The sequence below is a fragment of the Anomaloglossus baeobatrachus genome, chromosome 2 (genome assembly GCF_048569485.1).
Source record: "Anomaloglossus baeobatrachus isolate aAnoBae1 chromosome 2, aAnoBae1.hap1, whole genome shotgun sequence".
NCBI lineage: Eukaryota > Metazoa > Chordata > Amphibia > Anura > Aromobatidae > Anomaloglossus > Anomaloglossus baeobatrachus.
In genome coordinates, this window is record NC_134354.1 from 86,920,081 (window position 1) to 86,933,519 (window position 13,439).

The following is a 13,439-nucleotide window of genomic DNA, read 5'->3' on the forward strand; positions in this document are numbered from 1 at the left end:
GGCAAGTGTGAACAGCCACCAACCGCCAAAAATCAGGACAGATGGAAAAATAAACATGAGGTGCACTGCAAGATGAGAACCAACTGGGACCCTATATAACAAGAAAAAACAGCATAAAAACAACCTCCACTCAAAAATATTATGTATTGCAAAGTGTGCACAGTACCAACATTCCAAGCTGTACTATTGAAAAAATGAGATTTTTGGCAAAAAATTGCAATTTTTCGAGCCACCCCGCCAACGTCACGGCAAATCTCCTGGGGCAGTCCTAACACTAAAATATTTTTATTTAAAGTGTGCCATGTGGCCTCACATATGCAAAATTAGGACTGCACAGCACGTACCTTGTGCTTTTCAGTCACCGTCTCCATGACTGATTCATGGTTGTGGGCGGGACAGGCCCGAGCACATGCTGCTTAGAATAAATAGCCAGTGGACGGGGTTGGATGGCAAGTGTGAACAGCCACCAACCGCCAAAAATCAGGACAGATGGAAAAATAAACATGAGGTGCACTGCAAGATGAGAACCAACTGGGACCCTATATAACAAGAAAAAACAGCATAAAAACAACCTCCACTCAAAAATATTATGTATTGCAAAGTGTGCACAGTACCAACATTCCAAGCTGTACTATTGAAAAAATGAGATTTTTGGCAAAAAATTGCAATTTTTCGAGCCACCCCGCCAACGTCACGGCAAATCTCCTGGGGCAGTCCTAACACTAAAATATTTTTATTTAAAGTGTGCCATGTGGCCTCACATATGCAAAATTAGGACTGCACAGCACGTACCTTGTGCTTTTCAGTCACCGTCTCCATGACTGATTCATGGTTGTGGGCGGGACAGGCCCGAGCACATGCTGCTTAGAATAAATAGCCAGTGGACGGGGTTGGATGGCAAGTGTGAACAGCCACCAACCGCCAAAAATCAGGACAGATGGAAAAATAAACATGAGGTGCACTGCAAGATGAGAACCAACTGGGACCCTATATAACAAGAAAAAACAGCATAAAAACAACCTCCACTCAAAAATATTATGTATTGCAAAGTGTGCACAGTACCAACATTCCAAGCTGTACTATTGAAAAAATGAGATTTTTGGCAAAAAATTGCAATTTTTCGAGCCACCCCGCCAACGTCACGGCAAATCTCCTGGGGCAGTCCTAACACTAAAATATTTTTATTTAAAGTGTGCCATGTGGCCTCACATATGCAAAATTAGGACTGCACAGCACGTACCTTGTGCTTTTCAGTCACCGTCTCCATGACTGATTCATGGTTGTGGGCGGGACAGGCCCGAGCACATGCTGCTTAGAATAAATAGCCAGTGGACGGGGTTGGATGGCAAGTGTGAACAGCCACCAACCGCCAAAAATCAGGACAGATGGAAAAATAAACATGAGGTGCACTGCAAGATGAGAACCAACTGGGACCCTATATAACAAGAAAAAACAGCATAAAAACAATTTAGTGTTAGGACTGCCCCAAGAGATTTGCCGTGACGTTAGTGGTAAATGGTCGCTATATGTCACAGTGGAGAAGGTACCTACGATATCTAAACGGAAGAGGTTGCTATGGGACTTGTAGTCCACAAAGGCTTCTTGCTACATATAAGGGTCAGGTTCCCTTTAATAATCCCAGGGTGCTGTGCAGGGCTGAGAATCACAGACCTCCACCTGTGGGTGTGGCCAGCTTGATTTAGGAGACTGGCAGTGTGTGTTCTAGAGAGTGAGAGCAGAGCCGAGAGCTCTGGATGGAGCAACCTGTGTGGAGGCTGAGCACAGGGCTCCGATATTAAGTCTGAGTCAAGACTGAGGTGAGTGCAGCCAGACCAGGGCTGTAGGGCCGAACCTCTCCTGGAGGAGACACAGACCCAGTGGTCTGCAGAGGGCCCTGGGGCCGAGAAGGAACCTCAGCTAGAGGTGTCTGCTACCAGGTGCCAGAGAGTGGGGAAAGTGGTTAAACTTCCACTATGAACTTGTAATAGAGTCTGCTCTGTAAGCTGCAGAGCAGGAAGCCTTGAAAAGCTCCAGGCCTGCGTGGAGCGATTATAAGTCTGTGGACCCTCCTGGAACAGCCGAACGGGGCATCGTAAGACCTTCTCCTACGGCAAGGGGTGCCTGTGTGACGGGGACCCATTCGGACGGTGCATAACCCGGCTGTATTCCGGGTGACTTTACCTGTATAGCGAGGACAGTAAAGCTGTTTGGATCAGACTATTTGGGTCTATGTTTGATGTGCAGCCTTATCCTTGTATAGTATGTATTTTTTGGCTTGCACTCATAATGTATATATATTAGTGCTCACTTCAGTTATCCTATTCAGTTATATGTAGTTTTTTTTTCTGAATGTGAACACAGCTCCGCCCCTTCCGGCCATGTTTTTTCCATCTCCTATATAAGAAAGTCCTTAGTTACCCCTCTCCACCCACAGCAGTTTTTAATTGCAATGAGATGACACACAGTTAGGGTCACAGAGCTAGGGACCCCAATATAGAGATATACCTTGACGAGGTCTTGGGGCTCAGTTACATTGATCAATGTGATTGCTAAATATCTCCTTTTTCCTAATATTCATGGCAGGTATGCAATTCATTATTCATATGTTCAAATTAGCAAGTAGCATTGTTCATTGTATATTCCAATATTTTTCCATATGCTTGAGGCATTATACCATTATCTATGTTTGATGTGCAGCCTTATCCTTGTATAGTATGTATTTTTTGGCTTGCACTCATAATATATATATATTAGTGCTCACTTCAGTTATCCTATTCAGTTATATGTAGTTTTTTTTCTGAATGTGAACACAGCTCCGCCCCTTTCAGCCATGTTTTTTCCATCTCCTATATAAGAAAGTCCTTAGTTACCCCTCTCCACCCACAGCAGTTTTTAATTGCAATGAGATGACACACAGTTAGGGTCACAGAGCTAGGGACCCCAATATAGAGATATACCTTGACGAGGTCTTGGGGCTCAGTTACATTGATCAATGCGATTGCTAAATATCTCCTTTTTCCTAATATTCATGGCAGGTATGCAATTCATTATTCACATGTTCAAATTAGCAAGTAGCATTGTTCATTGTATATTCCAATATTTTTCCATATGCTTGAGGCATTATACCATTATCTATGTTTGATGTGCAGCCTTATCCTTGTATAGTATGTATTTTTTGGCTTGCACTCATAATATATATATATTAGTGCTCACTTCAGTTATCCTATTCAGTTATCTGTAAGCTGCAGAGCAGGAAGCCTGGAAAAGCTCCAGGCCTGCATGGAGCAATTATAGGTCTGTGGACCCTCCTGGAACAGCCGAACAGGGCATCGTAAGACCGTCTCCTATGGCAAGGGGAGCCTGTGTGACGGGGACCCGTTCGGACGGTGCATAACCCGGCTGTGTTTCGGGTGACTTTACCTGTACAGCGAGGACAATAAAGCTGTTTGGATCGGACTATTTGGGTCACTGCCTCTTTGTCGTCCTGGGGGACCCCCACCCCGCTATATTATGGTGGAGAATGCGGGCATGCGGTCTGGTTGCTAGGGGCAATGCAGCCTGGTTGCTAAGGGCAACGGCCTAGGACGTATTGCTGTGGATCGGCGGGTCCACGAAAATCGTGTCGGCGCACTCAAACAGCTGGCGGTGGATCGGCGGGTCCACGAAATTTTTGTCTGCGCCCTCAAGCAGTTGGCGGTGGATCGGCAGGTCCACGAACAGGGACAGCGTGCTCCAGCTGCTGGCGGTGAATCAGTGGGACTGCAGGGTTCTGTGCTGCAGTGGCGAGAGACCAGTGACTGGAGGTTCCAGGCCAGCCGGAATTGCGAGGCCCTGCTTGGTGAGCAGTGATACACCACAGGCTGGAGACCCTGGTTGTACGGGCGGTGCAACCCGGAAAGGTTAGTGGTACTCTACCCCCCCCCCTGCCTTTGACCACCGGGTATTACCCATTGGAGCGCCCCTCCTGTTCCTCTTCTCGTTGCAGCATGGAGGAGCTCCTGAACCAGCTGCTACAGAGTCAGCAGCACCAACAGCATGTGGCAGGAGGTCCAGCGACAGCAGTGGGGGCTGAAAGCCAAAAAGAGGGAATGGTCCCTGCGGACATTGTGGAACAGCAGGAGCTGTCAGAGTGTAGCGATGTCACAGCCATGAACCAGTTTGAGCGTTCCCTTCGGGGGCCAGTATGGACACTGGGTGCCCAGGGAGATAAGGGCGAACGGTGTGAACTGGGGGCTAAGGACATTGGATGGAAAGCCCAAAAGGGGGCGGAGTCCCAAAAAGGGGTGGTTGCCAAAAAGGGGGCGGAGGCCCGGAACGGGGTAGTTACCCAACAGAGGGCGGGGCCCCAGAAAGCGGTGGTGACCCACAAGGGGGTGGAGCATTCAAAATCCAAACAGAGGGACTATAGCAAGGGGCAATGGGATTCGCCTTACCTATGTCCTACCTGCGGTATAGGCTATCCATCCGACGTGAGGCCACAGAAGTGCTCCATGGACTTGAATGGGCTAAGTGTGTCTGGTCTGATAGACCCGGGTAGCCAGTTGACCTTAGTGAGACCCATGTCCGATCTCCATTTTTTGGTGGGCAGGACAATAGAAGGACGTTGTGTGCATGGGACCACTAAAGAATATCCTCTGGCCAGGGTGATGATTCAGATGGCCAAACGTATGGGGCGCCCTGATGTGGGTGTAGCTCCAGATCTGCTATGTCCGGTTATCATAGGACAGGACTTTGAGTTCTTTTGGGACTTATGGAAGACAGAGGCCGGGACTGATTGCACAGGAATAAGTCGGCTCCCGCCCACGGAAGCCTCTTGTCCGCAAGAGGTTATACAGGTTCCCGGTGGGACATTGAGGTACACGGAGGAGGAGGTACCGCCACGTAAGGACAGTCCTAAGTTAGGGGTGACCAAAGATAATGGGGGACATGCCCAACTTAGTGACATGACCGTTAAAGTAACAAATGATGGTGTGACAGTTAAAAATGGGAGAGCTCCAGACAAAGGGTTCGACACCTGGTTAAGTGGGGTTGTGGTAGTCCAGAACACCAGGGGGAGTGACGACGACTCCAGAATCGACACTGACGTTACTAAAGAGACAAATGAGTACAGTGACATACTGATGAGCAAAGAGGGGAAATCCTCCTCCCGTCACCGAAGGCGCAACAGGCGCAGAGGGGCGGAGCTAGCTACAACCTCCGAAAATATGGACCATGTAAAGACAATGTCGTGTATTTCTGCCCACATTGCGGATTCCCTTCCAGAATCTGAGTGTGCAGAGAAGGTTGAGAAAGGCACGTTACCGATAGCAACCGCTAATGTAGAGTCGGACAGCCAAATCATGCAAAAGAAAGATGTGTCTGTGCTGGAACTGACACAGTGTAACAACAGAGTCCAGCAGGGTGAAATTGCAGGGAAAAAAACGACCAAAGAAGTAATGGCGGTGTCTTCTATAATTTCCAAGCATGAAGCTGGTGGTCTGTCGGATGAAAGCGCTGTAGGAGATGACACACTACAGAGTAATATAGGAGAAGCAATCCTAGACAGTGTTGGTGGAGTGCAATTCCACAAAGGTCCTGGTGAGCGGACCGATAAGCTACCCAGTGTTGAGGTGCTGAATGTTGAAAATGGTGCCAAGGTTCTAAGAAGAACAGAGTACCGTGCTGAAGGGCGTGACACCCTGGTAGAAGGTGATGCTGTAAATGCCCAAGAGAAGGCAGAGGGTGACACTGCAGACACCCAAGAGGAAGTTGGAGGGAATGCAGTGAAGTCCCAAGACACGGCTGGTGCTGTAAAAGTGGAAAGAGCCTCTGAGGAAGAGGTGAAGATCGGACATAAGGTCTCACCAGGAGCTGAGAACCTGACTGACTCAGTGGGTAAGACCAGGATTGAAGACAAGGCGATTGGCTCAGCTAAGAGCTTGAAACCCGAGGCGTGTGTAACTCAACAGGTGAAGCCTTTGATGGAGAATATGGAGGAAGACAAGAGACCTCAGGAACAGTCTAGTGTCCTTGACAGTGAAGGAAGCAGACCAGTCTTCCAATGCTGGATAGACGTGCCGGAAGACTTAAGGGAAGCCTGTGCCAGTGAGAAGGTGCATGAGAGGTTCCAGAAGGCAGTAGGGGCCTGTAAAGTGTACTTTGCCGCAGAGACTAATCGGTTGGTGGTGTGCTCTTTTAGTGATGTCATAAAGAAGCGAGTGGCCATCCTAAGTGACATGCACCTTCGGTGTCTTCGTACGAAGTGGCTCATCACTGTCAAGAAGGATGCAGACGCCAGACGCTTGGCGCAGCTGACCACAGGGTTTCAAGAAGTGGTGGTTGTGAAGACAACATTGATCGGGCTGGCATTGAGAGCGCTAAGAAATAACATTGAGCAAGCCAGGGAGGTTCCAGGGGTTACAGCTGTACACTTGGAAAAAGACAGTGGAACCTTCCGTATCTATGGGAACACTGCAGAAGCGGTGAAGACAGCTCAACGGTTATTGGAATTTGTTGAAGAGAGCATTCAAGTGCCGAAAGAGATGGTCATGAGGCTTATTGGACGACATGGAAGAGCCATGCAGGAGATGGTTGATAAGACCGGCCTGACGAGAGTAAGAATTGATATTCATAATGAAGCCAGGATATCCTGTGAAGTCGGTATGGTTACCTGTGCCATTGCGGGAACGACGGAGTGTGTTGCAGATATACGAGTCCTCCTAGAATACCGCCTGGGATACTTGGAAGACCTAAAATAGTTGAATTCAGAAAGACAGAGAATCGCGAACCAACTTCGCCAGGTTGGTTTGGGATGGCAACCACATAGGGGCTATGGCCCAGAAGTGAAAGGTAGCCCGCTTGATGAACGGGTTACCTCAGAGAGCGAAAGAAAGTCTGTTGATAAAATGAGCCGGGGTCACAGAGGACCCGGATATTTGTCAGGCTATAGTACGGACTCTGAAGGGTCTCCGTCCTGCGAGACACAATCCGAAGGACCGAATGAAAGGAGTGCTGCAGCGTTAGCCAAAGACGCTGGCAAGAAAGTACGCTATCCGAGACCCAGACGAAGATGCCAGGGAAGAAGAGCCCACGAGAGATCTGTGAACGGCTCATGCGGAGGTCCTAGTTATGGCGTCTCTTCTATCATCTCTCCGCGGAGGCCCCTCGATAGTGAGGCCCCTAGTGGTCAGGTTAGCTCAGGGACTGACAGGACGAAGGTACCAACTAAGGGAGAATCTCCCTCTTGCACAGACCTTGCGCGACAGCCTTGGAGGGATGCGTCTGGCCGGGGAACGTGTCTGAGAAGTGGGTTTCCTGTGCAGGGTTTGGTGACGGACGGTCTGGCAAGATCGGAAGCTCGAGGGTGTCCTGAAGGGCCCTCTTGCCTGGTGGCACACGGTGGCCCTGAGGCCCTGTCTCGGGGCCCCTGTAGGGTATCGAGTGTTCAACCCTACAAGTTTGAACAGAGGGGGGGGATATGTGAGGTAGCGACCACCAATGTGGTAAATGGTCGCTATATGTCACAGTGGAGAAGGTACCTACGATATCTAAACGGAAGAGGTTGCTATGGGACTTGTAGTCCACAAAGGCTTCTTGCTACATATAAGGGTCAGGTTCACTTTAATAATCCCAGGGTGCTGTGCAGGGCTTAGAATCACAGACCTCCACCTGTGGGTGTGGCCAGCTTGATTTAGGAGACTGGCAGTGTGTGTTCTAGAGAGAGAGCAGAGCCGAGAGCTCTGGATGGAGCAACCTGTGTGGAGGCTGAGCACAGGGCTCCGAAATTAAGTCTGAGTCGAGACTGAGGTGAGTGCAGCCAGACCAGGGCTGTAGGGCCGAACCTCTCCTGGAGGAGACACAGACCCAGTGGTCTGCAGAGGGCCCTAGGGCCGAGAAGGAACCTCAGCTAGAGGTGTCTGCTACCAGGTGCCAGAGAGTGGGGAAAGTGGTTAAACTTCCACTATGAACTTGTAATAGAGTCTGCTCTGTAAGCTGCAGAGCAGGAAGCCTGGAAAAGCTCCAGGCCTGCGTGAAGCGATTATAAGTCTGTGGACCCTCCTGGAACAGCCGAACGGGGCATCGTAAGACCGTCTCCTACGGCAAGGGGTGCCTGTGTGACGGGGACCCATTCGGACGGTGCATAACCCGGCTGTGTTCCGGGTGACTTTACCTGTACAGCGAGGACAATAAAGCTGTTTGGATCGGACTATTTGGGTCACTGCCTCTTTGTCGTCCTGGGGACCCCCACCCCGCTACAATAACTACAGCTATTCTATGATGGCTTTATAGGTTATAGGGATCAAACAGCATCATGAAAACCAAGGAACACACCAGACAGGTCAGTGATAAAGTTGTGGAGTAAAGAAGGGTTATGGTAAAAAAAAAAAATAACACAAACTCTGAACATCTCACAGAGCATTGTTCAAGCCATCATCCAAAAATGGAAGGAGTATGGCACAACTGCAAACCTACCAAGACATGGCCGTCCACGTAAACTGACCTCCCAAACAAGGAGAGCACTAATTAGAGAATCAACTATGAGGCTCGTGGTCACTTTGGAGGAACTGTAGAAATCCACAGCTCAGATGAGAGAATCTGTCCACAGGAAAAATATTATACTCCACAAATCTAGCTTTTTTCAAAAGCTGCAAGAAGAAAAAGTTTTTGAAAGGAAACCATAAAAGTCATGTTTGCAGTTTGCAAATAGCTATGTAGTGGACACAGCTAGCATGTGAAAGAAGGTGTGGAAGAAGGTGCTCTGGTAAGATAAAACCAAAGAAGAACTTTTTGTGTGCTGGAAAACTTACACTGCACATCACCTTAAAAACACCATCCTCACCATCAAACATGGTGGTGGCCACATTATGCTATTGGGATGTCTTTTTTAAGCAGCAACAGGGAAAGTAGTTAGAGTTAATGAGAAGATGAATAGAGCTAAGTATCGGGCAAGTGAGTAAAGCTGTTGAGCTTTCACCTAGGTATCCCTATATTCCTTCTGACATTCCTGAGTGAGAAACCACTTATCAAGGTCCATTGTATCCACAAAAGTAGTATATCAGTGCAGGATGTTTTATAAAAGGAATATCTGCCTTTAATCTGATGAAGGAAAGCATACATTTTTCATGGTAATAGTTATCTGTAGGAATGAGGCTCAACATTTTCTCTTTTGCTACACAACTAGTACATTGAAAAACTGAGATGACCATCTAAGAGGTATTGTTCTCTCAAATACTATGTCAAGTATGCAAATTATATGAAAATCTGTAACAGGAAATTTCGTTGGAACAAAGAGGTGGCCTTTATAACGAGGTGGTCATCATAAAGATGTCATTTTCATAAAGAGGTGGTATGGGCGGCACGGTGGCTCAGTGGTTAGCACTTCAGTCTTGCAGCGCTGGGGTCCTGGGTTCAAATCCCACCAAGGACACTATCTGCAAGGAGTTTGTATGTTCTCCCCGTGTTTGCGTGGGTTTCCTCCGGGTACTCCGGTTTTCTCCCACACTCCAAAGACATACAGATAGGGACTCTAGATTGTGAGCCCCAATGGGGACAGTGTTGCCATTGTATGTAAAGTGCTGTAGAATTAATAGTGCTATAGAAATGAGTAAATTATTATTATTTATAACGAGATGGTCATTATAAAGACGTCATTTTCATAAAGAGGTGGTCTTCCTAACGAAGTGGTCTTCATAAAGACGTCATCTACATAAAGAGGTGGTCTTCATAACGAGGTGATCTTCATAAAGACATCATTTTCATAAAGAGGTGGTCTCCATAACGAAGTGGGCTTCAAAAAGACATCATTTTCATAAAGAGGTGGTCTTTAGCAAATGGTTCAATTATCTTAACCTCACAGACTATCAGCAATAGGAGTGTAGAGCAGAGATTTTACATATTGTTCTCATGATTCTCCCAAGCATATTTGGTGATGTTCAGCACTGAGCATCTTTAATTATCATCTGTAGTCAGGCATAGTCATATATTGCCAGATTCATAGGTTGTCTTCATAATTTCTTGGAATTTCCAGATAGAAGAAGGTTATACCCACAGACAGATGTGTATTAGGACATTTTTGGATGGATTGGGTTTGTGTGTCTATGCTTAAGATTTTTTGTTACAAGGTTTTTAGAGATCACATACTAATGTTGGATGGTAGATGAACAGGATGAACATGTATATTGTATATCCATATTGGGGAAATAATCAAAGCTGAAGCCTTGTTTTAATTAGTAGGCGTATTCATTTATTAATGTCTAAAAATAACTTTTTGAAAAACTTTTTAAGTTTTGTCTTTGTGAGTTATTTACTGAACTGAGCCAGTAGTTCTGTTTTTATTGATTGATGATTATTCTTTCCTTATTTAAAGAGGCAACAAATCCAAAAATGTCTGTAAAACAGCAATGATGATAGATCTGATCACTAGTTTAGATTTGTGCACACGGATTTTTGGATTTGGACATTTGGAGAGTTGGAGAGTTTGTGGTCGCCTGCAGAAACAGATGCATGGACTCTGAGGTATATTTTGGACCTGCATAGGTGTCACGCTCCCCGGGTCTCGACGCTGTTCCTCACACACCGCTCTGGTCCCCGGATCACCTGCCCTCAGCCACACGTCCTCCTCGGCACCCTTCAGGCTTCCGGTCTCCTGCTCCCGTCGCTCCCTTGCAACCCTGGACACCTTGCCTGGCTCCCCTGCTTCCTCGACACCGCTCCCTGCTCTGGCCTCCGGCACTCGGGCATCGCGCATGCGCATTAGGGCGCGTGCGCGGTCATTGACCTCCTCTTAAAGGGCCAGCACTCCTGAAACAGGATATTGCCTAAATCAGGACTAGAGTATTTAAGGAGCTTCCTGCCTTGAGGGCGTCGCCTGTTCTACAAGTTCTCTAACTAGGAGTCCAGGTCCCTCTTGCTGTGTCTCGTTCTAAGGCCTGCGACACACATCCGTGCCGCCGGAACGTGTTTGTCATTTTTTACACATACCGGTGGCACGGAGACACGTTAAGCAATGCTACCCTATTGTAGCTGGCACACACACGTTAAACCACACGGAACGTGTGTCCGTGTGCGTTTGTACGTGTGTGCGTTTTTCAAAACGCTGACATGTCAGTGTTTTCTCCCGCAGCACGGGTGTCACACGGCCCGCACCCGTACCACACGGGTGTAGTGTGGATGCGGTCCCGTGTGACACGCACCGGAGAAAACACACGTGTCAGTGAAAAAAAAAAAAAACATTAACTCACCTTCTCCAGCCCTCCTGTCTCTGCCGCTGCTGCCTCTTACTGCAGACCGCCGCTCATTATTCTCATTTAATATTCACTTTACTGCCTGGCAGCAACAGCAGCGGGGAGACGGGAGGGCTGGAGACCGAGGATCAGCACCGCGGACAGCAGGAAGGACCAGGTGAGTGTGTAAATTACCGGTTCTACGTGTGCTATCGCGGATAGCACACGTAGAACACACGTGGCCCGCACGTACCAGAGACACGTACTTACCTGCACGCAACATGCAGGGGAAATACGTGTCTCTCGGCACGTGCGTGAATTTCACGTGAGTGTGGCAGAGGCCTCACATTGTGTCTTCCACAGAACCAGTCTTACCAAAGCTACAACTGGCTCTGTCTACAACCTGTCCGAGAGGTCCTGCGGGAACCAGTCTTACCAAAGCTACACCTTGTCCTGTCTACAACCTGTCCGAGAGGTCCTGCGGGAACCAGTCTTACCAAAGCTACACCTGGACCTGCTGACAACCTGTCCAAGAGGTTCTGCGGGGACTGTCCTGTCAAGCATACCGGGTCTTGATCGCAACCTGTCCGAGTGGTCCTCCGGGGATTGTCTGCTGTGACACTACCATCTGCTCCAGTCTGAACCCTTCCCCTGACCTTGGCTTTACCCGGCAACCTCTACCGGTTGGACTCTGCTCTTGTACCGCTTCGTGCTCCGGCAACCGTGCATCCAGGCCCTCTGGTGGGGTGACCGGACAGTCCCTGTATAGGGGTTAGCTCTGAGTTGCTCCACTGGGGGAGTCCGGTGCACGGCCCAGAGGATCCACCACCCGAGCATAACAATAGGCAGGGTCGCTGAGCTTATTGATTGGCTGCAGCATTGATGTGCACCAATGCAGTCAGATAAAAATAAGGATAAAAAGTGGAAAAGTGTCCGCGTTGCTGTGCAAATAAAGAGTTAATTCCAAATAAGAGCAATGCTGGGTGGTTTATTCTACGCGTTTCGGAGATAACCCCTCTCCTTCATCAGGAAATCCACCAAAAATGTATTTATTTATAAAGAAGTCTTTATGACTTCTGCAACCTGTTCATACCTAGCCAAGATTTAGACCTATTAGGGTACGTGCACACGCTGCAGAAATTTTCTTCATGAACTCTGGACCTAGCACAAAAACACATTAAAGAAAAAAAACAAAAAAAACACATACATTTTTGGTGTGTTTTTGGGTGAGTTTTTTTTCCATCTGTTTTTTTTATGAATTTAGTGGCTGGAAGGGTTACAAAACGCAGTTCAGAAATCTCATAGACTTTGCTGGCTTCAGGATAGGCATGCAGATTTTGGTGCAGATTTCTCAAAAAAAACCACATCAAAATCTGCATAAAAAAATGCAACGTGTGCACATAGCCATAATGTATAAATATAATTGCCGATGATTCTAATTGATCTGATCATTCTAATTTTTTTTCCATACATTTTTCTTACAATTCCATTGTGTGGATTTCTTTGTATATCTAGAAACATGGAGAGAATTTGCATTAATTTGATCCAGACTGTTGACTTTAGTTCACCGGTCCTGAGCTCCTCAGACGCTATGTGTCATCCCTCTATTTATGGCAATAGCGTCTTTATAGGAAAAAAGAATCATGAGGAGGATTATTAGAAAACAGATTTTCTGTGTCTGATGCTTTACAATTTTTGTAGTTTAAGAATATTCTTTTTAGTTTTTATTATCCAAAAAAAAAAAAATCTGTCTGCAATGTGAAGCCCGATATGCTGCTGAAAACAGCCAAATTACTATGGAGAAATGCGCTCATTTCTTCCTAAAGACCTAAAGTAGAATTTCCCCTTATATAACTCCTGGTACTCCCCAAACAAAAAAACAGCATATTTGATATACCGTACTTAGTTTGTAAAAACCTTTTCCAGAAAAAGGAAGCCATATGTTTTTGCATAAAAATGACGTGTTGCTCTTTATAACGTCTTTCTGTATGTTATTTTCTGAGGCCAAGAACATTGTGATGAGATGTTACAATAAAGTGTATTGTGAAATATAAAATGCAATATACACAATGCTTTTTGGCATGCAGCTTTTTTTGTCACTAATAGGTTTAAAGCATGAATATGACACAATCACAACAAAGTACAATATTAAAATATGTGAGCATTACTAATAACTCATAGGAATTAACTATAACTATCTAAAGAAAGCATCTACACATGAAAGAGGCGAAGACAAAC